General features: G+C 39.1%; 1 pseudogene; it reads left to right on the top strand.

The window, feature by feature from the left end:
* LOC101393521 (proto-oncogene serine/threonine-protein kinase mos-like) lies at positions 1 to 27,165 on the top strand (annotated as a pseudogene).
* Positions 27,166 to 27,436: the final 271 nt, after the last annotated feature.

The raw sequence follows: 27,436 nt of genomic DNA, 5'->3' as shown, positions 1-27,436 counted from the left end.
ATGTCCTACAAACTTAAACTTAAAAGGAAACATAGTGAAGTAGTAAGCATACAGCATCTAAAAGGTAAGTAATTTACAAGGAAATCTGTGCATGGTTATTGGGGCTTCTCACCCGAGACAAGAACATTTTGACGATGTAAAGGACAGATTGAGTTTGCTCTGACAGTTGGCTGTGTTCTGTCTCAGAACTGCAGTAGGGTGGTTAAAGTAAATTATGGTTAAAATCTATCTGACAAAACTACATTTTATGCTGAGAAATCAGCATAATTAAACTGTCATCCTGTGGAGAAGAGTTCAGGTCCAAAATATCTCTTAATTTGCAGCATATTGTCTGCTTTCAGATTTCTTTTTCTCTTCTTGAACATTCTTCTCTCAACTTGCAAATCTGAAAGTCCAATTTGATTCATTATAGACCGGTTCCTTGAGGGAGTCCAGCATGGGTTAGGCTGTATCCAATTGGGCAGCTCTTTTATATGCCCTACCACCCCGATTCCTCACTTCAGTCCTCAAATATTTAGATCTGGTCCCAATCCCTGTGGGGTTGGAATAAGAGGCAGCAGGGAAGACATGTGGGTTGACCTCATAGTGCTTCTCCTTCCCTCCTGATCTATAAGCCCCTAAAGGAATTAAGCTAGATAACCTCAGAAATCTATAACTGCTTTAGGGAGCATCTGGGTTGGCCCCAAGATCTATGATTGGACTAGAACCTTAGTTCTATGTCTATTCTAGTGATTCTCTTTACTCTGACTCAATCTACCCCCATCCCATGCCCAAGATGCAAACAAAAGTAGATGAGCCTCATGAGAATAAGTGATGGTATCTCTTACATTCATTCCTTTCTTTATTCCCAAGAATCAGCACATAGTGGTATTCAGTAGTATTTATTAGATTTATGAATGACTTTTCTATAGACTCATGACTGTGCTCACCGTCTATTTCTCTGACCATTCCTGAATGTGGCTACCTTTCGGACTTCTCTCTCAGCATTCTCAACTTGATCATCCTTGCGTGTCTTCCAGCTCTACCCAATCCCTGGTCCTCATCCTTATCTAAGGAGTCCCTGCTCTAGCTTGTGGCCTCACTGAATTCCATCTAAGCTAAAAGAGATTCCCACAGCTGATTCTCAAGAGCCTTTGGATTACAAGCAGTTTAGTTTGGGGATAATTTGTGATTCTAGTTTAGGTTAAAATTAGATCAGCCCTCAGGCTCAGAGATGGAGAGTATGAGCAGATGGTTATTCTATTCTATTCTTTTTTCATGCTGTTCTTCCATCCTGAGTAGACTGATATAGTAACCAAGAACAGAAACCAGCCATGTGATGGAAAAGCATGCAAAGAACTTAGTCTTTCTAAATCCTTCTTTTGAAAAGTGTTCATTTTTGGAAAAATTATAATAGGAGTTAAGGTGTATTGAGGTCTTACTATATTCTGGCACTATGCTAAATATTTTACTACAATGTTCTCCCCTGTAATTCAACAACTGCCCAATAAGTTAGGTACTATTATCACTCCCCTGTTTTACAAATTTGTAAGCTGAGGCTCAGAGATTAAGAAACTTAACCAAAGCCTGGGCAGCTACCTTGTACAACTCCATGAGTGCATTCCCACTGAGGTCTAGGTAAGTGGCACTACACTGCCCGACTACAGGGGCACCATTCATCTAGAGTCCAGTGTGAATGTGTTCCTGGAGTTGAACAAGGCAGCTGCCCTGTCTACAGCAGTAAGGAGCAGAATCAGAGCTTGAACCTAGGTCAGCTTGACTTCAAAACACAGGCTCATTACTCCTAATCTATACTGAGATAAATATTTGGGTTTTAGAAATATGATCTCTGGCCGGCCCCATGGCTTGGTGGTTAAGTGCATGCGCTCCGGTGCTGGTGGCCCGGGTTCGGATCCCGGGCGCGCACCGAGGCACCACTTCTCCGTCCATCCTGAGGCTGAGTCCCACATACAGCAACTAGAAGGATGTGCAGCTATGACATACAACTATCTACTGGGGCTTTGGGGGGAAAAAATAAATAAATAAAATCTTTAAAAAAAAAAAAAAAAAGAAATATGATCTCTCCCTTGCAATCAATTAGAGGGACAAGTGGGGATGTATTATATTACAGTTACAGGTGTTAGCCACTTTTTGTGTGCAACACTTAACACAAAGGATCCCAGGTCTTTTGGAGCAGAGCCATTTCAGGCTTAGTGACACTCAATGGTGGAAACGTGTATTCAACCGCATTGCAGGCAGAGCAGATCAGTGTATGCATCCAAAAAATGGTTCATAAGTGATTTGGGGCTTATATTTGTTTAGGATATATAAGGGTGACATCTTTCCTCCCTTGGGAAAACAATGATGATCTTATTCTACATCCATCAAGCATTTGAAAAACTCAATGTTTATAATGGAAATCATAAGAAATCTAAATGCAAAACAAGGGAATAGTTTAATAAGCTATGATATATCTACTCAATGGAATTGTATATTATCACCATGTAAAGTATAAGTATGAAAAAACACTGGAAGGAAATACACACAAAGAATGATAACAATTGTTATATTAGAATAGTGGCATTATTGCACGTGATTCATTTTGGCACTGAACATTTGTTTCTACTTTCCATTGGTTCTGTAATGTTTACACCTTTAAAAAAGAAAAGCAAAAATAATTTTAAAGTGTACTTTGCATATGAGAGAAATATAATTTAACTTTAAATGTTTATTTGGCAGCCCAATTTTCCTCCAAAAACAAGAAAAAAATCCAGTCAGAATTGTTCATTACATAGACTCATTCCACACTCCTGCAATTTTAAATGATCTCAGCGGCATAATGACCAGTTCTTCTAAAGATCCCTTTATAAGCACATTGTAAACCATAAATTATTGTAATTTATGAAATGCAGTAGAACAGTGAGAGTGTGTTTGCCTTCCTAAGCGTCCATCAGGGAAAATATTGGTAATTAGTTTGTACACAATTTGTAATTTGATTTTTGAAACTGGTACTTCATTCAATGTTTTTTGTTCTGCTTTGTTCAACTCCCACTTTGCAAACACTGTATTCTAGTGTCACAGCCCACCATGTCCTAAAATGAACTGAATTGCCAAGAAGTATACCTTATAATAAAATTGACCATTTTTAAGACACATATTGAAAGACAAAAGAAAATTCTGTCTCTTCTTGACTTTGGTGCTGAACACTTGTGGTGTTTAATTAGAGATTTTTTAAAAACCTGAGTCATAAAAGTAATGAGTTCAGGGCAAAATGAATCAGTCTCAGCTCTACAAGTATTATGTCAGCTCTCCTTTCTATTCCTTTTTGGTTGCCTTTCCTGCAAATAAGTGTTATTGGGAAATAGCAACAGCCTATTGAAGAAAGCTGTTTGTCTTCTCTTGGCCTCAGGGTCACAGGTAGAGGTGGGAGAGAGTAGAAAACGAGAACATTATCAACATCTGCAGGTGAAAATTCCACGTCATTTTAGGGGTTACAGTTGTTGCCACCTTCATTTGGACTGCCCTAACCTTGGATGGAGTGCAGGCCCGGACAGGACCTGAATTCAGTGGCCTGGGTTTAAGACTAGGCTCTCTCACTTTCCAGCTCTGTGACATGGGGTATGTTACTCATTCCTCATCTCTGTAACAGAGTTGTTGCTCAAAAGAAATAGAAGTGTGAAAGTGTTTTGTAAAGCACTGACTGTCCTTTCCCTACCTGCACACTATTCTAGTACATAATGCCCTGTCTCAGTCTACTGTGCCCTTTTCAAGCAGTTTTCTCAGGTTTCCTGTCGTGCTCTCATTCTCTTTGGCACTTAGACTCCTGGCTTTGGGTCCATTTGATTCTGGCATCCAGTCAAACTGCCTCTAGTCCACAGAGTCCACCTTCCATCTGGCTATTAGCTGTGCACAGAGCCCTGATTAAGGCGTCTACCCTGGCCTGGATAAATTTCTCTTCCAGGCTCATGCATGGCCCCCTGGGACACTTCTCTCCTCTTGCAGCCATTCTCATCCCACCAAGGGACATGCGAACAGTACCAGTCACTAAGGCGGGGAATTCAAGAAGTCTGGGCTTATAAGGAAAGAAAAATATTCAAACATGGTTAGGCCATGTTGAGTTGGAGATGCCTGTGGGAGCCCCAAGTAGAGATATTTATGAGGCTGCTGGAACTGGAAATACGGATTGAAAAATAATAAGCCTGTTAGGGTGAATGTGTCAAATGAGAAGAAAAGAAAAGATTAAGAGAGATGTCAAGTAAAGTCAGCAACAAAATATCTTCATTGCATTGACTCTGCAAGGTCATGAGTAACCATAGCAAGAGCAATTTCCAAGGGGAAGTAAGAGTAGATGCGGCCAGATTGCAACGGGATCCATAAACTGGGGGGAGGGGTGTGTCTTTACAGTCAATTGCCTGCAGCTATTTGTAGGTTTTATGTGCCAGCCCGTCATAGAAGCAGGGGTGGAAAACTGCATCATGCTCTTTACAGAAAATGGAAAGGAGGTGGTGGCAGGATGTAGGATATTTGGAAAAGCACATCCCAAGATTTGAAGGAAATTTATAACACCTGCATTATTTGTATTAAACTCTAAAGCATAGCAAGCCTATTGCAGACACAGCAGTGTGTTTTTGTTTTTGTGTTTTTTTACATATTTGCAAGACTCAGATAATTTGAACGAAGAAAATCTTTAAGGGACTATTTATTCTGAATTTATCAGGAAGCAAAAAGATCCTAAATTTTTCATGGTTTTTATGAAAGAGTTATGGTTATATGAGTACGTATGTATATAGGGGATGGAATAGGTGGGCAATGGAAACATGGAGAGCATAACTATAAATACTTGCTAGCCTTTTTTTTTTTTTTTGTGAGGAAGATCAGCCCTGAGCTAACATCCATGCCAATCCCCCTGTTTTTGCTGAGGAAGACTGGCCCTGGGCTAACATCCATGCCCACCTTCCTCCACTTGATATAGGACACCGCCACAGCATGGCCTGACAAGCAGTGTGTCGTTGCACACCGGGAATCCAAACCCAAGCCACCACAGCGGAGCGCGCGCACTTAACCGCTATGCCACGGGGCTGGCCCCTTGCTAGCTCTTTTGAGAATCCTAATTATATGGCATTTCCAAAGGAGCAGAAAACGTACTGTATTCCCAAAGCAGGTGAGAACACGGGGCAGAATCTGCCATATTATCTGAAAATATCTCTACATGAGTTAGAGGGTTGGGTGTGTATAACTGTTTCTGGGTAATTTGTTAGTGAAGAAGAGGACCCAGTGCTGCCTTTCCGTTAGAAACTGGTCAAAGACGAAACTGTGTCAGGGCTGCGAGGGAACGTGTCTGACAAAAACTCAGGCAGCCAGCAGTTCTCTCTTCTCCTGCATCTTGATGCAGTTTCCCTTAGTCATCTCTCTTGGAAATCATCAAAATAACGACACTGATTTATAATCTTTAACAGTTCAGGAGATCCACTTCCCACAGATGGGGTTTCTTGCTAATTGAACAGAGAACTTAGGGGGTTGAAGGCAGAAGCTGTGTGTCCTATAAAGAAAGATTTCTAAAGGCAAAATAAGTGATTCATTCTTTTCAAGACTCTGGGTATTAAATATTGCAACATTATATTTAGGGATTCAATGAGAATAATTATTAAAATCTTTCCTGTGTGGGAAGTATAGAAAAGAAGTTTCTAATTTTTGCAGATTGCTGCCCAATATGGTTTATTAAACAATTTATGCTTATTTACGTGGGACCAAAGTAAGTTCCTAAACAAGTTGTATAGAAGAGGCATCATTAATCTCTGTCCTAGCTCAGAAGGTCTGGAGTTGCTCCATCCAAACTCTCTTGTTGTTGTGTGGGTGCCATGAGATGTTGAGAGGGAAGCTGCCCCCTCAGAGTAGGGTCTCATCAAGTCTAGGGGCACAGACAAGCCGTCTACCGTCAGTTCTGGTAGGCAGCCTCTGTAGAGGTGCTGGGTGATGACATACCAATGAAAGGAACAGCAAACAAGGTCCCCTCCCCTCTTCCTTGGGAGATTGTCCATGCTCCCATGATTGCCCATGCTTGTAAGGCCATGCTTGCAAGAACGAAGTGGTGCTAAGGATGTTGACTCCCTTCCTCCCCATTTGTGAGCATTTGAACACTGCCCCTCATGGTGTCCTTTGTGGCTTCATGTCATACTTGGGGCGCAGGAGTCCTGGCAATGTTGTCCATGAGGCCTTCTATCTAGAAGTTTCTCATAGTCTTCTGAGAGTTTCTCACCCTTCTTCCCTAGGGTGTTGCAGCTCTCCACTTCTCTTCTCTCCCTCCCCACCCACCCAAGGGAATATTTTCTTGCCTGAGAGAAACCCTCCTCTTTCCTGTCTGCTTTTAATAAAGATTGTGTCTGTAGATACAAATCCTTTTTCTTTTAAGCCCTCTGGAAAAAAATCCTTCTTACCATCAAACCCAGAGCTTTAATCAACAAGCCATTTCCCCTTTTCATTAGGGCAAAGATAGCTTCAAGGTTAAACCCTTCAAGGGCAGTCAAGAAAGGGAGGAAAAACCAAACAGCTAATTGCCATATAAAGCAGCTTGTTTACATCCTGTCAAAGGAGCAAAAATCTAATTTTTGTGTTTTGTCAGAGTTGAAGTCAATGGAAGACCCAAACCAACAGATCATTTAGGGAAAAATAGAGACATTACTGAAAAATGTACCTAAACTGATTGGTTTTGTGCAGGTACATGTGTAAGTGATGGATTCAACATTTTCCTTTACAACTCAAAGAGAGGCATTGTGCTGGCTTTCTTGATTGTGTGGATTTGAGTTAAAGGTATCTATTTGACTCGCCCCTTTGTCTTTTTACATCAAGATATTGAAATGTCAGATACAGAGTTACTAAGCCTTGGTACACCTGTTTCATTCACTAACAAGTCCAAAGGTTTGTGCAGGAAGGATCAAATACTGGTTAGACTAAACTATAAAATGCGAGTGCTTGATAAAAGAGACCTCATCCTGGTGTCCCACCTGTTTTAATATTGATTCATTAACAAAATTAATCTTTAATATCTAAAAAGTCAACATTTGATTTTGACGGTAGGAGCAGCCTGGAGCCCAGGGTGCTGTCTCGTAGGCGTGCTCTGCCTGCAGCTGGCATGCTTTCCTTTCATAGGTCAATTCACATGTTCCGCTTTAGGTAGGCATCAAGGAAGAAGGAAATAACATATTTCAGTTTCGTTGTGTCAAAAATTCTTATCAAGAACGTTTTCACATTGTTGAGCAGAATAAAAGGGACGCCATTTCTCAAAACTCAGGGAACGGGATTTCCATCCTAAACACTTACCGTTTGAGGTTTCCTTTGTCCTCTCTGCCCCTTCCATCCCCACCAAAACTTTTTCCAGGTGTATCTATGCTTCATTCAAATATAAATTTATTAATTAGAGTTTCCCTGACCACCTCCAGGGTTAAGTGAGGAGATAATTCAGAAAGCTATTGAACTAATCCAGACAAGATACAGCAAAGTAACCTGACTGGGGTGGTAGCAGTAGAGGTGAAGAAGTGGAAAGAATCAGGAAACTTAAATGTTTGTTCGAATGAATGGATAACAGTGTCCATTTGTTGAGCATTTACTATGTGGCAGACATGGTACCAAGTGCTTTATACATATGACCTCATTTACCCTTAAAATGACCTTAAGGAATAGGTGTGGTATCTCCACTGTATAAATGAGGAAATTGGCCCTTATGGAGGTTTAATAACATGCCATGAGTCACATATAATTGTTGGGGCTGCGATTTGGATTCAGGTCTGTTTGATGACAGCAAGAGAGAAAGAGGGAAGGTAAAAGATACATCTGTGTATCTATGTAGAGTGACACAGATAGATATAGAAATAGATACAGGGCTGTCTAAATCTGTGATGGTTAATTTTGTGTCTCAAGAGGGTGCTTTTGGATAAGATTAATATTCAAATTGGTGAACTCTGAGTAAACAGATTGCCCTCCATAACATAGGTGGGCCTCATCCAATCAGTTGAAGGCCCAAACAGAACAAAAGGATTGGCTTCCTGGAGCAAGAGGAAACTCTCCAGCAGACTGCCTTCAGACTTCATCTGCACCATCAGCTATCTTGGGTCTCGAGCCTGCTGGCCTGTACTGCGGATTTCAACTTGCCAGCCTCCATAATCATGTGAGCCAATTCTTTAAAATAAATCTCTTTCCTACAATGGACCAGGAGTTGGTATTAAGGAATCTGGGTGATGGGGACATGGAGGTTCACTATACTCTCCTTTTTACTTTTGTGTATGTTTGAAATTTCCCAAAGTGAAAAGGTTTTTTGTTGTTTTTTAGTTAGTCACTATTATGGGTGATTGTTATTTTCCCTTACATTTTTCTGTCTTTTCCAAATTTTTCACAATGATAGTGATTTACTTTAAATATTGAGAAGAATACTTTTTGGCAAGGAATAAATCAAAAAAATTAGTCACTGCCCAAAAAAAAAGCCTATATATAGTAGTTGGTTCTGTTTCTCTGAACTCTGACTAATGCAATATCTATCCATCTTTCTATCTATCCATCCATCAATCTATTAAAAGAGAGGAAAATGAACAATTGAGAGAGCTATGACAAAGAGATGATTGTGACATTGAGATTATGGGTCACAGCTGTGGGAATAGCTACTATAATGATGTATAGAAGGAAATGACCAATTAAAATTTTATCTTTTTTTTCAATGGTGTTCTTTCCTGGACACAGATGATTTTTAGTTTTGAACAAAGTTTTCTATATGATAAACTGGCTAGATTACATTACATATTGTATATGTATTTTTTTATACAAACTTGCCAATACACGTACACACACACACATAATCTTGGCCAAGAATATCCATATGAGTCTGTAGACTTGAGGGGCATGGCTGACCTCTATTAGTTCTAGGGTGACATAGAATGAGCATGGCAGCTCAACCCAGGAAGACTCCCAGTAGGTAGACATTCCTTTACTGAAAACAGAGCCAGGGCAGAAGGAACATTTTCTTATTTCACAACAAGTGGCATCTTTATTCTAGTGGTGGGGAAAGTAAGACGCCTCCTGCTAAGAACTTGGGAGGTTATATTTTGACGGCCCAGCTGGCTAGGCAAAACAGAGCGTGGCAATCAACAAAGATGCATTTCAGCTCTTCCGGCTCAAGTGGCTCCAGCTCTAGGATGATACGAAAGGGACTAAGTAAAAGGATATTAAAAGACTGAAAATGTCATGGTGACATTATCTTTTGGAAATACCAGACCATCAGTTAAAGTGCTGCTTCCCAGTGGTACAGTTTGCAGGATTTGTAGCTGGAATTTGTGGGTTGTCTATTGCATTTCATAGAAGATACTTTACTGAGAGTTTTGTGGGGAAAACTCTCCCTGCCCCTGACTGGGCAGGAATTATATCTAATTGTGCATTCTGTGCACATCTTGGCAAAATTTTTAGTATTGGTAAATGGCAATAAATCAGGAACATGTGAAAACTAATTGTGTTTAGTTTAGAAAGAAGTTTTAGAGTGAAAATACATGTGCTTAAAGCTCCATGTTTCCTGTGAAGAGTATCATTGATTTTTATAGGACTACAACGCATACTTGAAGTAGCGAAGATTTTTATTTCCTTTTTGGAGATTTATAAGAACTTCATCAATTGTGTAGATCCCCTAGCCACATACAGAAGGTAGAAATACAGGTATATTTTTGCTGAATAGTATAGATGCCTTCCAGCAAATTCAGCTTTAAAGCTAATCCCATTTCCCTGGGATGTCCTTTAAAAGTTAGAGATGATTTCCCAAAGGGGCAAAATCTTCTAACAATCTTAGCTGCAAACTCTTAATGAAACAGTACATATTCCACTGGTATGATGGATTTGGGGGTACACGAAATATTTTCATGAAGATTGTTAGCCTCAATTCAGGAACTCAAATTTTCCTAACTTTTACCCATATCATCTCTTCCTTCAACTTCACTCATTTTCTCCAATATCACAGATATTTTTCCTAATTACCATAATCTACCTTATTGTCCTTATTTTCATGTCATCCTTTATTTGTTCCATAGTGAGTTACTGGTAGACAAACACAGTGAAGGAATGTAGATAAAGAAACAGTACTTACCCTCAGGAGCTTACAGTCTATAGAGGAGCTTTCAGTCTCTAATAACAGTATTTAACTTCCAATTAATACTGAAATCTGTATGGCACTTCACAATTTACAAAATGTATTCATATAAATTATCTTTTTTAAGCTTTCAACACCTTCTTACACAGTAGGTACGTTAGGTATTTTTATGCCTCCAGATCTCAGAGAAGTGAAGCGGTTTGCCCAGTCCTTGCCAGTGTCCTTGATGGAGCATGCTGGCTCAAATCCTGTGCTCTTTTCACTACACCATGTTATGCCTAGCTGTGGTGGTTAGTTTTGTGTCAACTTGACTGGGCCAAGGGATTCCCAGATAGCTGGTTAGACATTATTTCTGGGTGTGTCTATGAGAGTGTTTCTAGAAGTATTTGAATTGGTGGACTGAGTACAGCAGATGGTCCTCCCCAATACACGTGGGCATCATCCAATCTATTGAGGGCCTGAATAGAGCAAAAAGGCAGAGGAAGGTTAAAATCACTCTGCCTGACTGAGCTGAGATACTGATCTTCTTCTGCCCTCAGCACTCTGGATATCAGCCTCAGATTGGCTGATCTACAGCAGTGGCTTTCCTGGGTCTCCAGCTTGCAGATGACACACCATGGGATTTCTCAGCTTCCGTAATCATGTGAACCAACACCCTATAATAAATCTCTTTCTAGATGTATATTCCTCTTGGTTCGGTTTCTCCAGAAAACCCTGACTAATACACTAACAAAGCTTTTCTTTTTTTAACAGAACTTTATATTTCTCTTTTGGTATAGACCATGTCTAATAGAGCAGTTATTCATACCACATAAGCTGGTAGGTGCTACTCTATCTAAAATCTAGAGGCTCTCAACCACATGTCATGGCTCACTGTTATAGTCTAACAAGTTGAATCGGACCCAGTAAAATTATAATGATAATAAAATGGAACAGAGTCTAGTTTTTCTCTCATTATTTCAACATTCTCTCTGCAGTGAAAGAAGAGATAGAGTTGGAGCAAAAAGAAAAATAATTTCATATAAACCTATCTAGGCGTGTGGGATGATGAATTATAACATCTTTTCTCAATGTAGTATAGCAGAATTAATGTTGAGAACCATCATATTATATGATAATTTCATCCTTACAGCTCTCAGGTTTTAGAATGCAAATTATATACAATTAAATCATTTCCTACTTGTTCAATGTAGAGAAAATTGAGCTTGTCTCAATAACATCCATTCTACCTTTCCCTCATTTTGTGGGTAAGATGAGTTTAGATGTAATTGATCTCTCCACGTACCCTGCAAAGATGGACTCTGATAACCTTATCCAATCAGAGGATGATGCTCTTGGCCAGTGTGATTGAGAAAGGATGGTTCAATTAAACCAAAGGTCAGGCCTCTTATTTGATTGTGGAGAAAAGATTCTTACTTCTCCAGTTTCCCTGCCCCTTCGCCCCACAACCCACAGTTAATATTAATGAGGAAGCATGAAAGACATTGGTAGTAGAAGCTGTATTAAAACCATGGAGGAAGCCAACCTAAAGATGACACCAACATGGAACAGGACAGATCTGAGAAAAGCGCAAAAAAAGGGCCTAGAGTCCTGGCTGGAGTTTGTCTGAAGCCTACCCTACCTCTGGACTTTTCTGTTTCTACATCAGTAAATTGCTCTAATTATTTAAGCTTCTATTATTGGGTTTTGTTATTTGCAACCAATAGTCTCCTCACTGAAACTATCCATTCAGAATATGTAGTTAGGAATGAAGAATGCCAGAGCTGAACATCATTTATAAATTGTAACTCATCTAGGGTAAGATAAAATGTTCCTGTACATTCTTTAATAAAAAACAAATAACAGGGACATACAAATTATTTATGGACCTTCAAAAGTGAAAATTTCAAGAGGATTTTAACTAGGTTCAGCTTCCTTAAAAATCAAAAAGATCATCTCTAAGATAACAAGATTCTACCCAGTAGGAGACTTTATTGCTCAGCATTAGCACATCAATCCCACTGAAAAATGACCGCTCAGGTCCATCTCGGGAGCATAATCACTATAGAAATTGGTGTACTTAGGAAGTGATTGATTTTCTGCCACCTTTGGGATAATATTCTGCAATAGCTATTCACAAACTAATGGCCTTGCACACAATGTTTAGCTTTCTTATGAAGAGAGTCACTCATTAGGTTAAGAATTACTATTTTCCAAAAACTATGATTATATAAAAATTTTGATCATGGATAGGCCCTTGATTAAAAATTCAAGAAAGATCAAATCACACAAGCAGATGATATTCAATCTCACTATACTGGTAACATAGAAATGATTCTAATGAACCAAGGAAATCTAAGTTTAACCCAAAACCATCTTTTAGCTCCTAATAGAACTGCAAACAATGGCTCTACTGGTGAATTATTACAAATTATGCTTTGATGACCTGACAAGTCATACGATTGATTGGTGGGAGTCACTAGGTCATTGTCCATCCAAAATATCTCTACAGGCTGTGAACGATGCAACTACAAGAAAAACATAATTCACAATATCATGCCTTCTGCCCTCTTATCAGTCTAGAAGTGGATTTGCTCTGTGTACCACTGCTGCCTCTGCATCTTGAAGCGTAGAGACCTAAGAGTAGAGACACCCTCTGACGAAAAGTTGTTTGGCTGTACCTCTTTATTCTTGATATTCTCTCTCTCTGAAAAATACATCTTAAACTACAAACCTAGGCAAGAATTTCTTTATGCAGGTAATTCCCATATAATTATATAAACCAGTTGATAAATATTTTAACTGTGCATTAAGTTTTGGGTACTTGAATCATATATATTCAAAGATACTATTCCCAAATACAATTCAGTTTTATCTGTTCATAAGAAGTCAGGATTTCTCTCTGGTGAGATTCTTGTTGGTTCCCATTATTGTATGGATTTGAAACTGACTTTGGATAAGTCTTAAACTCTTTGGACCTCAGTTTCTTCATCTGTAAAATGAAATGTTTAGAATGATGATCACTAAGATTATTTTCAGTTTAAAATAACAAAAGTAGTAACAATAGCATCAACAACAGAGTCCTCATCTCAGTGATTCTACTAAGCACAGTGGTAGAATGCATAAAGGCTGGCTTTAGTCTTGCTATAACCACATTCATCAGCTCTGTGATTATTAATAGATTTAAATAGATTGATCATCCGAGATTTTGCATCTTCTGGGTAGTTTAGGAGTTAATTTAGGGCCAGCAGAATCTTCCATCCTTCTTCAGAGACAGAAACAGCAGAGACACCATTTCTCCTAAACACTCCTGGAACTGAAGGGAGTGTCCAAGACAATCCAATATGTAAATTAAACAGGCAGGTTATATTCCTAATAGATCACTTTTGCTAAGGATGTAGCTCTTTAGTTGACGATAGCAACTCTATCCAAGTGGTGGGGTTAAGGAAGAAAGGATTCCAAAAAGAAAAATGGAAACACATTTGCTGGGTCTATTCATAGCCTCTGGCGTCACCACCTAATTGAAACCATCCAGAGACTGTTTTTTTCTTTTAATGAGGAATTATTTAGATTTCAGAGCAATTAAGTAGAAGCCTGACTTTGAAGCAATAACAAAATCAAAACCAATACCAATTTCCAAATGAATTGTTGCATTTCCTTTAGCTACAAGGCTTCGGTGCTCCATTATGGGGCAGCGGTTGGGGCAAGGAGAAGGGGTTGATTGCTTTAACTGGATTTGATTTTCATACAGAGTCCTGGTTTGTCATCCAATATTTGTGCATATTGGTTGTTTAATGGGGAGTGTTCTACTACCTTTCTAAATAGTACCAAAAGAAAAGTTATCTTGCACCCTTACCGAAAAAACTTCAGGCACAGAGTGCATTTTACATTTTTTAAAAATCTTCTAATATAGTCAGCTTTCTAAAAGTGGAATGGTATTTTCATTCATTCAACAAGTATTTCTTGAGCACCTACTCTGTGCCAAGCATAGTGCTAGATGTTGGAAATACAGGTGAACAATACAGACAGGTCTACATTCTCGTGGATTTTACAGTCTAACAGGGAAGACAGACAATTAAACAAGCAATTCCACTACAGTGTGACGAGTGTTAATAGGTAACGAACAGAGTGCTGCAAGAACACACAAAGGCACCTCTATCCCAATCTTAAGTCAGGAGGCTTCCCTGAAAAAGTGACATCTGAGCTGAGGAATCTGATTATTTGGGATTTGAGTTCACGTAATGTGTTCATAGTAGCAGACAACTCATACATAAACATAACAAGGACAGTGAGTTCCTACCATGTGCCGGGCACTGTACTATGTGCTTTATATGCCTTATTCATTTAATTCTCACAAGAAGTCTTCAAGATAAATACTATTATTCTTATTATGAGGCTGAAACTTACAGTGATTAAGTGACTTTTCAATATGATATGACTAAAAAGTAGCAAAAACAGAACTCTGTTTGACTGGTCTGTTTGACTTTAAAGCCCATGATATTTCTAATGTCTAGCCACATAAAAGGAACCCATTAGCTAAAATATGGGGAAAAAATTTTTAAATAGACTAACTCTTTAAAATAGGATGATAGTTATCATTGGAAACGTTTTACTAATTACGTTAAAGATGGTGGGATGACCACCACAATTGTGTCCTCTCTCTCCAGAGACTATATAAAAATGTCAGTAAAGAAAAAGTCTCTAGAAAGCAACAGTCATAAAAAGAATGGTGGAGTCACCATCATTCATGAACCAGGGATTTCAATGGGTTTCTGGAGAACAAAAGGAGAAGTAGTGGTTGCTGACGAAGCAGGGCAGAGGAAGCTGAAACCTGATTGAATGTAGAAGAAAATGACTAGGAAGGAGCAGATTTGCCTCCTAGAACTTGGGAGAGGCTCAAGACTGGAGTGGGAGTGCAAGTGGAATAGTAGAGGTGAGGCCTAGGACTGGAAATAATGGGGTGAATTGAAAGTATGTGTTTGGAACAATTAGACAAATCTTTCTGAAATGGAGATCACCTGTAATGTGGAATTGAACTCCTAAGCAGAAGACTGAATGTCTTTTATCTGGGGGAGCTGAATGACTCCAGAGACAAAACATTCTTGCATCCTCTAATGAAAGGGATGGCTCTCTTTCTGATCCACCTAAAGCAATGCCTGGCTATCAACTTCTGCTATGAAGTGGCTATCTCCACTTCATTTTAGTGGAATGAAGACTCAACCAAAACTCAGATGTTTGAGAAAATCCTCCAATGTGAATGTTGGGGAAAACAAGCAAACAAAGGGGAAAAGATAGAAATAAAAAGACCTAGGAGAAAGTAGACAGTTCATAAAATAGAAAAGAAATTTTAAAAAAGAAAGAAAAAGGGAGCCGGCCCTGTGGCTTAGCGGTTAAGTGCACGCACTCTGCTGCTGGCGGCCTGGGTTCGGATCCCGGGCACGCACTGACGCACCACTTCTCTGGCCATGCTGAGGCTGCGTCCCACATACAGCAACTAGAAGGATGTGCACCTATGACATACAACTATCTACTGGGGCTTTGGGGGAAAAAAATAAAGAGGAGGATTGGCAATAGATGTTAGCTCAGAGCCGGTCTTCCTCAGCAAAAACAGGAGGATTAGCATGGATGTTAGCTCAGGGCTGATCTTCCTCACAAAAAAAAAAAAAAGAAAACACTCCAATTAGTATCCTTTGAGATACAAGGGAAGATATTGCATCCGTAAATCAAAATCAGGACACATAAAAAAGGAATAACTGGGGGGCCAGCCCAGTGACATAGTGGTTAAGTTTGCATGCTCCGCTTCAGCGGCCCAGGGTTCGCGGGTTCAGATCCCAGGCGTGGACATATGCACCACTTATCAAGACATGCTGTGGCAGGCATCCCATATACAAAGTAGAGGAAGATGGGCACAAATGTTAGCTCAGGGCCAATCTTCCTCACCAAAAACAAACAAAAAAAGGAATAATTGGGAACAAGAAAGAATTCCGGGGAATTAAGAATGAGATTGGCAAAATATTAAATTCCCTAGACAGCTTGAGAGATAATGTGAAGGAAATTTCCCATAACGCAGAACAAAACAAACAAGAGACAGAATAAGAAAGAAAAGCTAAAGGATCAAAGATCAATCTATGAGGCCCAGAGAGGAAGAAATAATCAAAGAGTAAATAGACAAAAATTTCCCTGAGTCAAGGACAACTTAAGTGTCCAGATTTGAAGAGCCCACTGATTTTTCAGCTCTTTGAATGAGCACACATAACTGCAAATTTCATAAATTCTAGAATGAAGAGATGGTCCAAATATCTCTAGAGAAAAAGCACAGATCACTTTCAAAGAAGTGAAAATCCAAATGGCAGTGAACTTCCCAACAGCATTACTAGAAGCTCAAGTTTTTGAGAGAAAATTATTTTTTATCTTAAAATTCTCTACTCAGTCACTTATGCAGAATTTTTTTTTAACACAGTCATGTAAGGACTCAAAACTTAACCTCCCACATACTCTTTCTTAGGAAGTTATTGGAGGATGTGCAATAAAACAGGACATAAACTAAGAAAAAGAAAAAGAATAGAAGAAAAAGCAAATCCAAAAAAGTGAAGTTCCAAGAAGACAGCTGTGCAGCAGGCCAACACATAACCAGTCCAATTTAGAGCAGGAGGAAGGGGGGCTCTGGCAACAAAACACAGGACACAACCTGAGATAACGCCTCCCTTGGCAAATCTGCAGGAGAGAGGAAAACAATAGAGACTCAGGAGAAAAGGCTGCATAAGAAAGTAAACATATGAGTGTGGGGCTGGCCTGATGGTGTAGTGGTTAAGTTCTCGTGCTCCACTTCGGCAGCCCGGGGTTCGAGGGTTTGGATCCCGGGCGGGGAGCTACATACCGCTTATCAAGCCATGCTGTTGTGGAGTCCCACATACAAAAAATAGAGGAGGACTGGTACAGATGTTAGCTCAGGGACAATCTTGTTACGCAAAAAAAAAACCAAAAAAGTAAAAGTATGAGTGAAGTTACACGGTAATTGTCTTTCTCTGTCTGACTTATTTCACTTAGCATAACACCCTTAAGATCCATCCGTGTTGTTGCAAATGGCATGATTTTGTCTTTTTTTATGGCTGGGTAGTATTCCATTATATATATATGTGGTATATATATATACCCCATCTTCTTTATCCATTCATCCACGTTGATGGTAACTTAGGTTGTTTCCAAGTCTTAGCTATTGTGAATAATGCTGCAATGAACATAGGGGTGCAGAATTTTGGTGATGAACATGATGCAGTCTATACAGAAGTTGAAATATAATGATGTACACCTGAAATTTATATAATATTATAAACTGACATGACTTCAATATAATAAAAAAATAAAATGAAATAAAAGCTGTTATGTATTTAAGAAAAAAAGTAAATGTAATCAAAGTATACCTCTTAGCCTTCCAGTAAATAATGCATACATTATCAATTTAATTTAAAAGCTTTGATATGATTGTTTGGGGAGGATACTAGTAGGAGAGGTGTGCATGTATGTATGAAAGAACGATACCATCATCTGACATAAGAGGGAAGTTAACAGATGACATCTAAAATTGATAGATCAAGAAGCAACCAAATAGCATATTACTGGAGATTTGGGAATAACTACCAGAAGAAGCAAATAAGAATTACAAGTACAGTAGTTGCCCCGAGGAAGCTGAGCTGGGATATAAGAAGGGCCTGGGACCTAAGATTATTATTTTGTCATTATAAGGATTTTGAGGCTCTTTGATTTTTTTAGCTATATGTATGTTACTAATACAAATCGAAAAGTTGTTTATAAAAGGAAAAAAGTATTATATGGCAAATCATCTGTTAAAAAGTCAACATAAGTTTCTGTTCAAATTTATTAAATGTCCTTGGTCCTAACACTCAGAATACGAATCAATCACAAGTACACATCATGAATAAACAATTTCAATCCCTTGCCCACCATTCCATTCTTATAGGTTCATGTATCTCTTTTGTTTACTTTCTGACTCTGATATTGATGAATATGAATTATGTGTTGGGTAATTTTATTGATATATACGTCACATGATCAAAAATAAAATATACCTATTTGTAAGCAAATGTGTTGAAGACTACTTACCAACCTGGTAATTCTGTGCAACTTAAAATTCAACTTCATTCAAACTTAAAATTACATAAGTGGATATTCTGAGGAGTAAGTCTCAGAAAAATTGGAAATCATTTGCCCTATTTATTCTGTGTTGATTTTCTGAAATTTGTTGGTGTGTTTTATATGACATTTTTTCCCTCAGACGTCTTTTGTTTTATGAATTATTTCACCCATCTCATCATCATTACATAATTTTATTATTATGAATCATAAAACATTTCAAATAGTATCAGAGGGCTTTGTGGGGGAGGGGTCTCGAGTTCATTGTGGGGAGGGTCTCTTGTACAACAATAAACAAGAGACCTCCCCCACACCCCCTACCCACCGCCCCCGTGCTTGGAACAATGTCTAGCAAATGGCAGGCATCCCATAAATATCTGTTGAGTAAACGAGCAAATTAAAGACAGTGTCTTCATTTAAAGCAGTGCTAGTTTCCTGTATCTTCATGTTACTTTGATGTTTCTGTTTTGGCAGAGAATGGGCAAACAACTAGACAAACATGAGTTTGGCTAGACAACTGAAAACTGATGACTTCTCTGTGACTCAGGTCAGCCTGTGCTATTTCTCAGGCATCTGAAGTCTGGTTGTAGTTTGCACAAAAATGTGTGCACTCGTTGTATGCAGAGGGATTTTATCTGGACTAGCATCTTTTCTTTTTTGTTTTATGACTAGGAGCCAAACCACGTTAAAGACTGGAAGAAATTAACAACTGTTTAACATCTGAAAGCAAAAGAGTTCATAACTGAGGGAAATAAAAAGTTAGTCCTGGAGTCACTCTTTCTTCTTTACCTTCCCTGTTCATTGCTGGGGTGCTCTGGTTAGTTAATAAGTGGAATTGATCAAGGTAGACCTGACACATTACATCATTTCAACTGTGTATAACTCGGCAGCTGGGGGGTATGATTGATCATTTTTCCATTTAGCTTAGGAGAATGTTCCATTTGTCACTTGCAATACTTTCAGTGGCTTTCCTCTGGAAGTTTGTTCTGCAGATGGGCAATAAAATGTGTGACAGACTTGAGGAGAGTGTTGCCAGCAAAACTTACCCAAACTATATTGTCCGGGGACTGAACGTAAGCTCATATCTGCCGGAAATAGAATCCTGGAGTGATTGGGCCTACTGAAGACTTCCATAAGCCACATGAGAGGATTGAGTGAAATAATATTTGGTGGGAAAATACTTCCGTTCTGCTGAGGTTAAGTCTGAACCAATAGATTCTTTCAGTCAGAATGTGAATAAAAGCTGTTTCTGTTTTGTAGGAGGCCTTTAAAAAGGTAAGTGGTTGTGAGAGAAAAGGTAATCTTAAAAAGCCAGTTCCCAAGCGCAGTAACTATGCAGTTCTAAGAATTCTAACTCAATTATTGTTCTATTAGTTATACAAAGACAAAACCTTCAAGATTTGACTAATTTGGATGCCTTTAGGAAATTATAGTTTCTGAATTACTGTAGAAAGTGCTAGCTGATATTTTGCTTGCTATAAAAATAGGTGTGGGGGGCCGGCCCCGTGGCTTAGCGGTTAAGTGCGCGCACTCCGCTACTGGCGGCCCGGGTTCAGATCCCGGGCGCGCACCGAGGCACCTCTTCTCCGGCCATGCTGAGGCCGTGTCCCACATACAGCAACTAGAAGGACGTGCAACTATGACGTACAACTATCTACTGGGGCTTTGGGGGGAATAAAAGGAGGAGGATTGGCAATAGATTTAGCTCAGAGACGGTCTTCCTCAGCAAAAAGAGGAGGATTAGCATGGATGTTAGCTCAGGGTTGATCTTCCTCACACACAAAAAAAAAAATAGGTGTGGGGTAGGAGCACTCACAATGGTGAAAAGCAAAGTTAAAATTTGTCTATCTTTTTCTGATACCCATGTCTGATATTTGATCGACACATTCATTCCAGTCAACAATGGGCCCAGCCTTATTACAATGGGTCCAGTCCTTAAGCACTTTTTTCTACAGCATAACCCAAGAATCTTCACTTTTAAATTTTATTACTTTTATTTTTAAAAATGATAACAGCAGAATAACACATATTTAGTAAAGCATGTAATTCCTAAGTGTAGTGTTCAGTACATTTTACATATGTATTGCATTTTCATATCCCAGAAAGTTCCCTCATGCCCCTCTCAGTCATTACCCCGCAAAGATAACTACTATTCTGACTTCCTTCATGAAAGATTAATTTTGCTTATTCCTGAATCTACATTTTAATAAAAACTTCAAGAGATTCTTATGTACATTGAAGTTTGAGAAGCACTGACTTAAAGTTTTGAGCATAAAGCAAAATAGAAATCTCCTGTCCAGGTCCTTTAAATAAAACAAAGCACAAAATCCATGTGTTTAGATTGATCTATAGTGTGGTGATCACAAATCAATATTTTCAATTTCATCATGAAAGCTCTGCAAGGAAATAAAATACAGCTTTGTGCCTGTACTAATATTGATGCCAGATATCAGAGCGGTTCACCTGAAGCCAGACACCTACAAACTCCTATTATCATAAATAGACCGTGATGCTTCCTGGACTCACAGTGTACTTTCATTTGCAGGAGCAGGAAATTCAGATTCAGATTATATTTTTTCCCTGTCAGCTGTGGTATATTTTCCTTAGCCATTCTAAATCTGTCATTTTCAGTCTCATGGGTAAGTTTGATGGTTTACTGTACTGTAATTTTAATATTGAATGCAATTTTACCAAGTTGTAGGAGGTGGTACACCTTTCAATGAATCCAAATAAAGCTGTAAATGTTAAGACAGGAACTCTCCATATCTACTTTTTATGGTTTATAAAATTTTATTTTTCATTGATAAAGAAAATAATATTTTGCTCTTCTTTGGCCACCTTTTCCTATCCGTTTATCAATATCTTATCATACCATATGATTCTTCCAGAATACTATCAACAGTCTTTTTTGACTTTCTGGACAAACTTTTGATAATCTGCTCGCCTGGTTGTCTATTCATCTCTTCTCAGCTAGAGGTGACTACTCAATGCATTTAAATATGGAACTTCTGAGAGCATCACTCTAAATTAATATTTTCTAATTAAGTGGACATTTGAATAAGGCTACATTAAGTTTCTTTCATCTCCCACTGTGGGTTGCAATGGGCCCAGCCACTCTTAGGAATGTCTGAGGGGTCATGATGTTTGATAATGTTTGTCAATGTCTCTACATGATTATCCAAATATTTTCATTTCCTGTAGTCCCCATTACCATATTCTACAAAGAAGGCACAGCTTCCATGGATATCAGTGGCCACAGTTAGGAAGATTCATCAAATCATCTCAAAGAAAAGTTCATTCTCACTCTGACTGATTCCAACACAGTCCTTGTGATACATGCAAATGCTGTAAGTCAGGCCATAGAAACTGTGCTGTCATGACAGAGACTGAAAATTTTGCACCAACAATTTATATTTTATTCTTACCAATTAAATCCTGTAAAGCAAAACTATGACTTATGAGAGAGGACATTACTAACATTAAAACCTATATTACATATTTGTATGGGGTACCTATATATGTATACATATTTCTATTCACTTCTGGAAAGCGTTCTTTACATTTTGATACACAAAGTGAACTTGTTTTGCTGTTAATTACACCGGCTTTTGTTCAATAGCACTAGGCTAAAATGAGGTAAGTTAGTATTAACAACTTTATCATCAAATTTAGTTTCCTAGAAACTAAAATTGACTTTGTATTTTCAAATATAAAAATAATACAGGTGAATTATAAAAATATAGACAATACAGAAAAGTAGAAAGAAGAAAAAAAGCACTTGTATTCACTCATCCTTGGACAACAACCATTGCCTTTGTGATGTATTTCCTTCTAGGCTTTTCCTGGCTGCAATTTTGATGTGGTTGTGATCACTTTGTAGTCTACTTATTTCATTTGCTATTTCATCATGATAGCCATGTTCCAGAAACACTTCATGAACACAATTTTTAACAATTATATATTTTATTGCATGATTATAACAGTTTAATTTACCATTTGTCTAATGTTGAGCAATTAGCCAGTTTCAAATTTTTTACTGCTATAAATAAAACTATGATGAACATCTTTGTTCATAAGATCTTTATAATTCTGATTATTTAAGATGGATACTCTGAAGAATTAATGCAGCAAAGAGAATTATCATCTTAAGGGTACATGCTATGAACTTCCCCCCAAAGAATTACACCAAATAACACATCTGTAAGTAATGCATCCTTTCTGTTTCTACTATTGATTCAATCTTCAAACCCAACCTTAGCAAACTCCTGTTTAGAACCCTTATATTACATGAAACTAGTTACACCCGCTTCAATGTCCAGGCTCATCTAACAAAGAAACTAGATGAAAGGAAATAAAGGAAGAAACATAAAAGAGGGAAAGAAGGAAGGAAGGAAGGCAGGAAGGAAGGGAAAGAGGGATGAAAAGCAGACAGAAAGGGAGGAAGCGTGGAAGACAGGCATATGCAGGAAGGCAGGACTTTTACAAAGGACACTGAATCTGCAGTATCCCCAGTCCAAAGGATAGCCCTTTACACTAGCTAGTCCTTCTCAACCTCCTTCTGATTCATGACTAGGGACTGACTTATGCATAAAATGGATTCCAAATCTTCTCTTTCCTAACTAGCATTCTTCAAAACCCTAAGCTTATGAAAATAGATGTAATACTAGCCCTCTTTCTCCTTTTGCCAGCCTACGTGAGTTTTCACACACATCATTTCATCTGATTCTCTAGTCAATTATTGTGAAATAGATATTACCCCAAATTTAGAAATGAAAAAACAAACTCAGAGAGGTGAAGCATCTTCTCCTGTGTCAGCTAGTAAATGGTGGGGCCAGGTCTCACACCCAGGTTTTTTTTGTGACTCCAATTTTACTCTTTTCCAAGGTTTCTTGATTTCTATTCACTTATCTGATTTCTCACGCTGGCATTGCCCTGGCATTCTTGGATTTTTGCCTGGGCTTTGCTTCTGTAGACTGGGCTTCCTGCCATGTTCCTTCAACTGCCACTGCCCACATCGCAACCTGTCAATTTGCCAACTTTGTATTACTGAATTGTGTTCATTTAAGAAAACTTCCTTTTGGTGTATTTTAAACAATGTGGAGACTTTATTAGAATATCTAGTAGAGATATTTCCCCTTAAATGTAACCACTGACTTCCTGTTCATTTAAAGGTCTGACCTATTCCTCTGTCAGTAGTCTCTTGTGTACCTACCTCACCATGCTGGGCACAGGAGAACAGCTATTTCTCCTGTAAATTCCCCACACAGATCTAGTTGCTATACCATTGTGGAAAAACTGCTAATTGTTCATCAACCTCATGTCTCATCTTCCTGGACACAGAGTACATTTCTCATATGACTGAGTTCTGGCCACTGAGATGTGAGTGCAAGTCCTATGTGCCCCTTCCAGGCCTGGAAAAGTCTTGGATGTGCAATCAGTCCTTCACACTCATTTTCCTTTCACTGGCTGGAAACAGACCTTTGAAGCCACATGTTAAAGATGGTAGAGCCACAGACAGAAAGAACCTGGGTTCCTGAATCATTACATGAAAGAGAGCCCACTATCAACAAGGAAAACCCATATAGGACTTCACATGAGCAAGAAATAAACTCCTTACTTGTTTGTCCCATTATACATTTTGGGGTTTATATGCTTCACCAGTTAGCCTACTCCGAGTATAGCCATGAACATCTCTGCATAAGAGATGCTTAATTGCTAATTAAGGAGTACCTCTTTGGTATTGTGGTTTGACTACATAGCAGAATTAAGACACTTTTTTTTTTTTGCTGAGGACGTTTCGCCCTGAGCTAACATCTGTTGCCAATCTTCCTCTTTTTGCTTGAGGCATTCTCCCTGAGCTAACATCCGTGATAATCTTCCTCTATTTTGTGTGTGGGTCACCGCCACAGCATGGCCACTGACAAGTGATGTATGTCGCACCCAGGGAACCAAACCCAGGCTGCTGAAGTGGAGTGCACCAAACTCAACCACGAGGCTGCAGGGCCGCCCCCTACAGACATTCATTTTTAATTTAATTTTATTTTTTTGTGTGTGTGAGGAAGATCAGCCCTGAGCTAACATCCATGCCAATCCTCCTCTTTTTGCTGAGGAAGACCGGCCCTGGGCTAATATCGATTGCCAATCCTCCTCCTTTTTCTTCCCCCTTTTTCTCCCCAAAGCCCCAGTAGATAGTTGTATGTCATAGTTGCATATCCTGCTAGTTGCTGTATGTGGGACACTGCCTCAGCATGGCCGGACAAGCAGTGCATCGGTGCACGCCCGGGATCCAAACCTGGGTCGCCAGTAGCGGAGCGTGCACACCTAACAGCTAAGCCATGGGGCCGACCCCCTAGACAGTCATTTTTAAATGGGAATTTTCAAAAAGAGTTTGTGTATACGAATGTGCATGTTTGTGTGTGTGTGTGTCAAATACTTTCTAGGAGCCAGGACCCTTACAGCTCTTGCAAGCTTTTAATCTATAAAACAAAGCCCTGTATCACTGCTTTGGTTTTTTAAAATAGCATGTAGTTGCATTGCATTTAACAGAATCTTATCCCAGGGTTGGAAGGGAGCAGATCCTTGTGATAGTAGAGTCTCATAACCCACTCTACAGACACATTCCCAGGGCAATGCCAGCAATCTCCAAGGAAATCCACATGGCCACCCATTAGGTAGGACTGCTAACACAGAATAGGCCTGTTCTCTCTTCCCATTTTAACTGCCAGCAGCGGAGCGTCATGAGCCTGACAGGTCATTCTTCAGGCTGTTGGAGATGTGATGAAAGATTAATTAAGAGGCCTTGATGACTTATGAGATATGTGCAGAACTTATGAGGGTGTGAGAAGCATAAAAGGAAATTACTTCCAGTGTTTAAATCCAGCAGATTAGAAGATTCGAGGGTCCATTAACAGATATAAGGAAGTCAGAAAGAGGAAGAGTTTGTTCTGAGAGGAAGACAATGTGTTTCACTTCGGTGGTGTTGATCTTGAGACCAGCAGCCACTCTCATTTCAGTTAGTAAGAGTTCTCTCCTCTCCTTAGCCCATCCATCCTCTGTTATCCGACCTTAGCCAAATGCCCTCATCTCTGCCTTTGGTGTGTGATTTAGCACACCATTGAGTGATCCTGCATTTCTAAATATGAACATCTTTTGGAGATGCCTTGCCAGAAACTGAAATTAAAAAAAAAAAAAAAAAAAAAGCACAGGGAAAGGATCCAAGTATAATTTATCCATATTTTATTTAATTCCATCCTTTTTTTTAAAGTAAAAAAAAAAGCTCTAATCAAACATCTGCCTGGTTCTTGGGCTAAAGCATAGTCTATGTCACGTCTTCTGTCTTGGTTGGGCTGTAATACATTTTTGGATTTGTCTGTTTCAACAGTTACTCCACCCTGTTTGGTTAGCCATCTTCCCCATTCCCTTCAGCCGCCATCCCTATTATCCATCATTCTCTCCAGACATCATATTCCATCCCTAAGCTCTTCTCCCTCAGCAGATATTTCCTCATGGTTCACAGAGGGAAAAAAAAAAGATGTCTATCAGGAAAGATCTTTCTCACCCTCCTTTCCCCATAGAGATATGGTTCTCTATACTGTGCCATCTTTTCCTGATGTCCTAGAGAAAGGAACTCCACCTAAGGCTGCTCCTCCCATTTGTTCTTTAGATCCTATCTGCTCTCAATTACTCAGTCTTTATATTCTCAATTATCTTTCTTTTCCTGCATCATCAACTTCCTCTCAACTGGATCCTTCCTTCAGCACCATATAAAAATGTTCACGTTTCTCCCATCTTAATAAAAAGCCTACCTTTGTCCTATCCTTACTCCTTCCCTTCTCCATTGCCCTTCTCATAAGAGTTGTTTATGCTTCCTGTCTCCACATCCTTGTTTGCATCCCTCAACCTTTTGCAATTTGCTGCTACTTCAACTCACTATTAAAATTACTCTTGCTCAGATCATTTCAATGACTTCTAAATTGCTAAATTTAAAGGCTAGTTTTTCATTCTCTTACTTGACCTCCCTGCAGTATTTGATGCTCCTGGCCAATCCCACCTCTTCAAGTGCTCTCTCTTGGTTCTAGAATAACATTCTCCCGTGTTTCTCCTCTTACCTATGTAACTAGTCTTTCTCAGTCTGCTTCCTGGACTCTTCTTCCTATGCATATCAAAAAAAAAAAAATGTTTAAAAACAAACTCGCTAACATCCCAGCAGAGTTTCTGGGCTGAGCTCAACATAGCAAGGTTCTGCCATAACAACATCATGCGGGTTGTGGCTGCCAGCACACACATGCCTGTGGGCTTTACTAGTCTAGGCACCATAATCATGGAACTCGGTGGCAATGTCACTTTATACCAAGTCATATATAGTGCTACTAGCTGCCCCGAGGAGGAGGAGTCTCACTGCTGTGCCAGAGAACAATTAAATTTGGGAAAGTGTGTGAAGTATTTCTAGATGTTGTGAAGGGCCTGCTTGTCCTTCATTCACAAGGCATCGTGCACTTGCACCTTCAGCTCGCCAACATTTGATCAGTGAGCAAGATGCCTGCAAAATTGGTGACTTTGGTTGCTCAGAGAAGCTGGAAGATCTGCTGTGCTTCCAGACTCCTCTTTACCACCTAGACGGCACATGCACCCACCGAGCCCCAGAACTCCTGAAAGTGGAGACCATGATGCCCAAAGCTGACATCTGTGCTTTTGCCATCACTCTCTGGCAAATGACTACCAAGGAAATGCCCTACTCAGGGGAGCGTCAGCATGTGCTCTATACTGTAGTGGCCTATAATCTTCATCCACCTCTCTCAGCAGCTGTCTTCACTGACTCCATCTCTGGGAAAAGACTTGAGCAGATCATCCAGTGCTGCTGGAGGGCCAGTGCCTTGCAGTGGCCAAGTGCAGAGCTTCTCCTGGTTGACTTTATCTCTTTAAAAGCTGAATTTGGCTGACTCTACACCTGTATCAAGACAAGTTTTTGTCTTTGTTTCTATTCATTTTTAAAGAAGTGAAGATACAGAAAAAAAATTTGTAAAATGGATTTTTAGAAAATAAAGTTACTAAAAACTCAAAAAATTACTTTCCAAATTCTTGGCAACTTTATTATTTGTGATTCTGCTTCTTCAAGAGAAAATTGTTTTTAAGTGGTCCTTGAATAATCATTAATTGAATTGGAGTGCTAATCCTATGCCATGTATATAACGCGTATATAATCTATATGAT

This window comes from Ceratotherium simum, chromosome 19, assembly GCF_057802395.1.
Source record: "Ceratotherium simum simum isolate JZ-2026a chromosome 19, ASM5780239v1, whole genome shotgun sequence".
Classification (NCBI taxonomy): Eukaryota; Metazoa; Chordata; class Mammalia; order Perissodactyla; family Rhinocerotidae; genus Ceratotherium; species Ceratotherium simum.
This window is presented reverse-complemented; position numbering and strand designations above follow the sequence as displayed.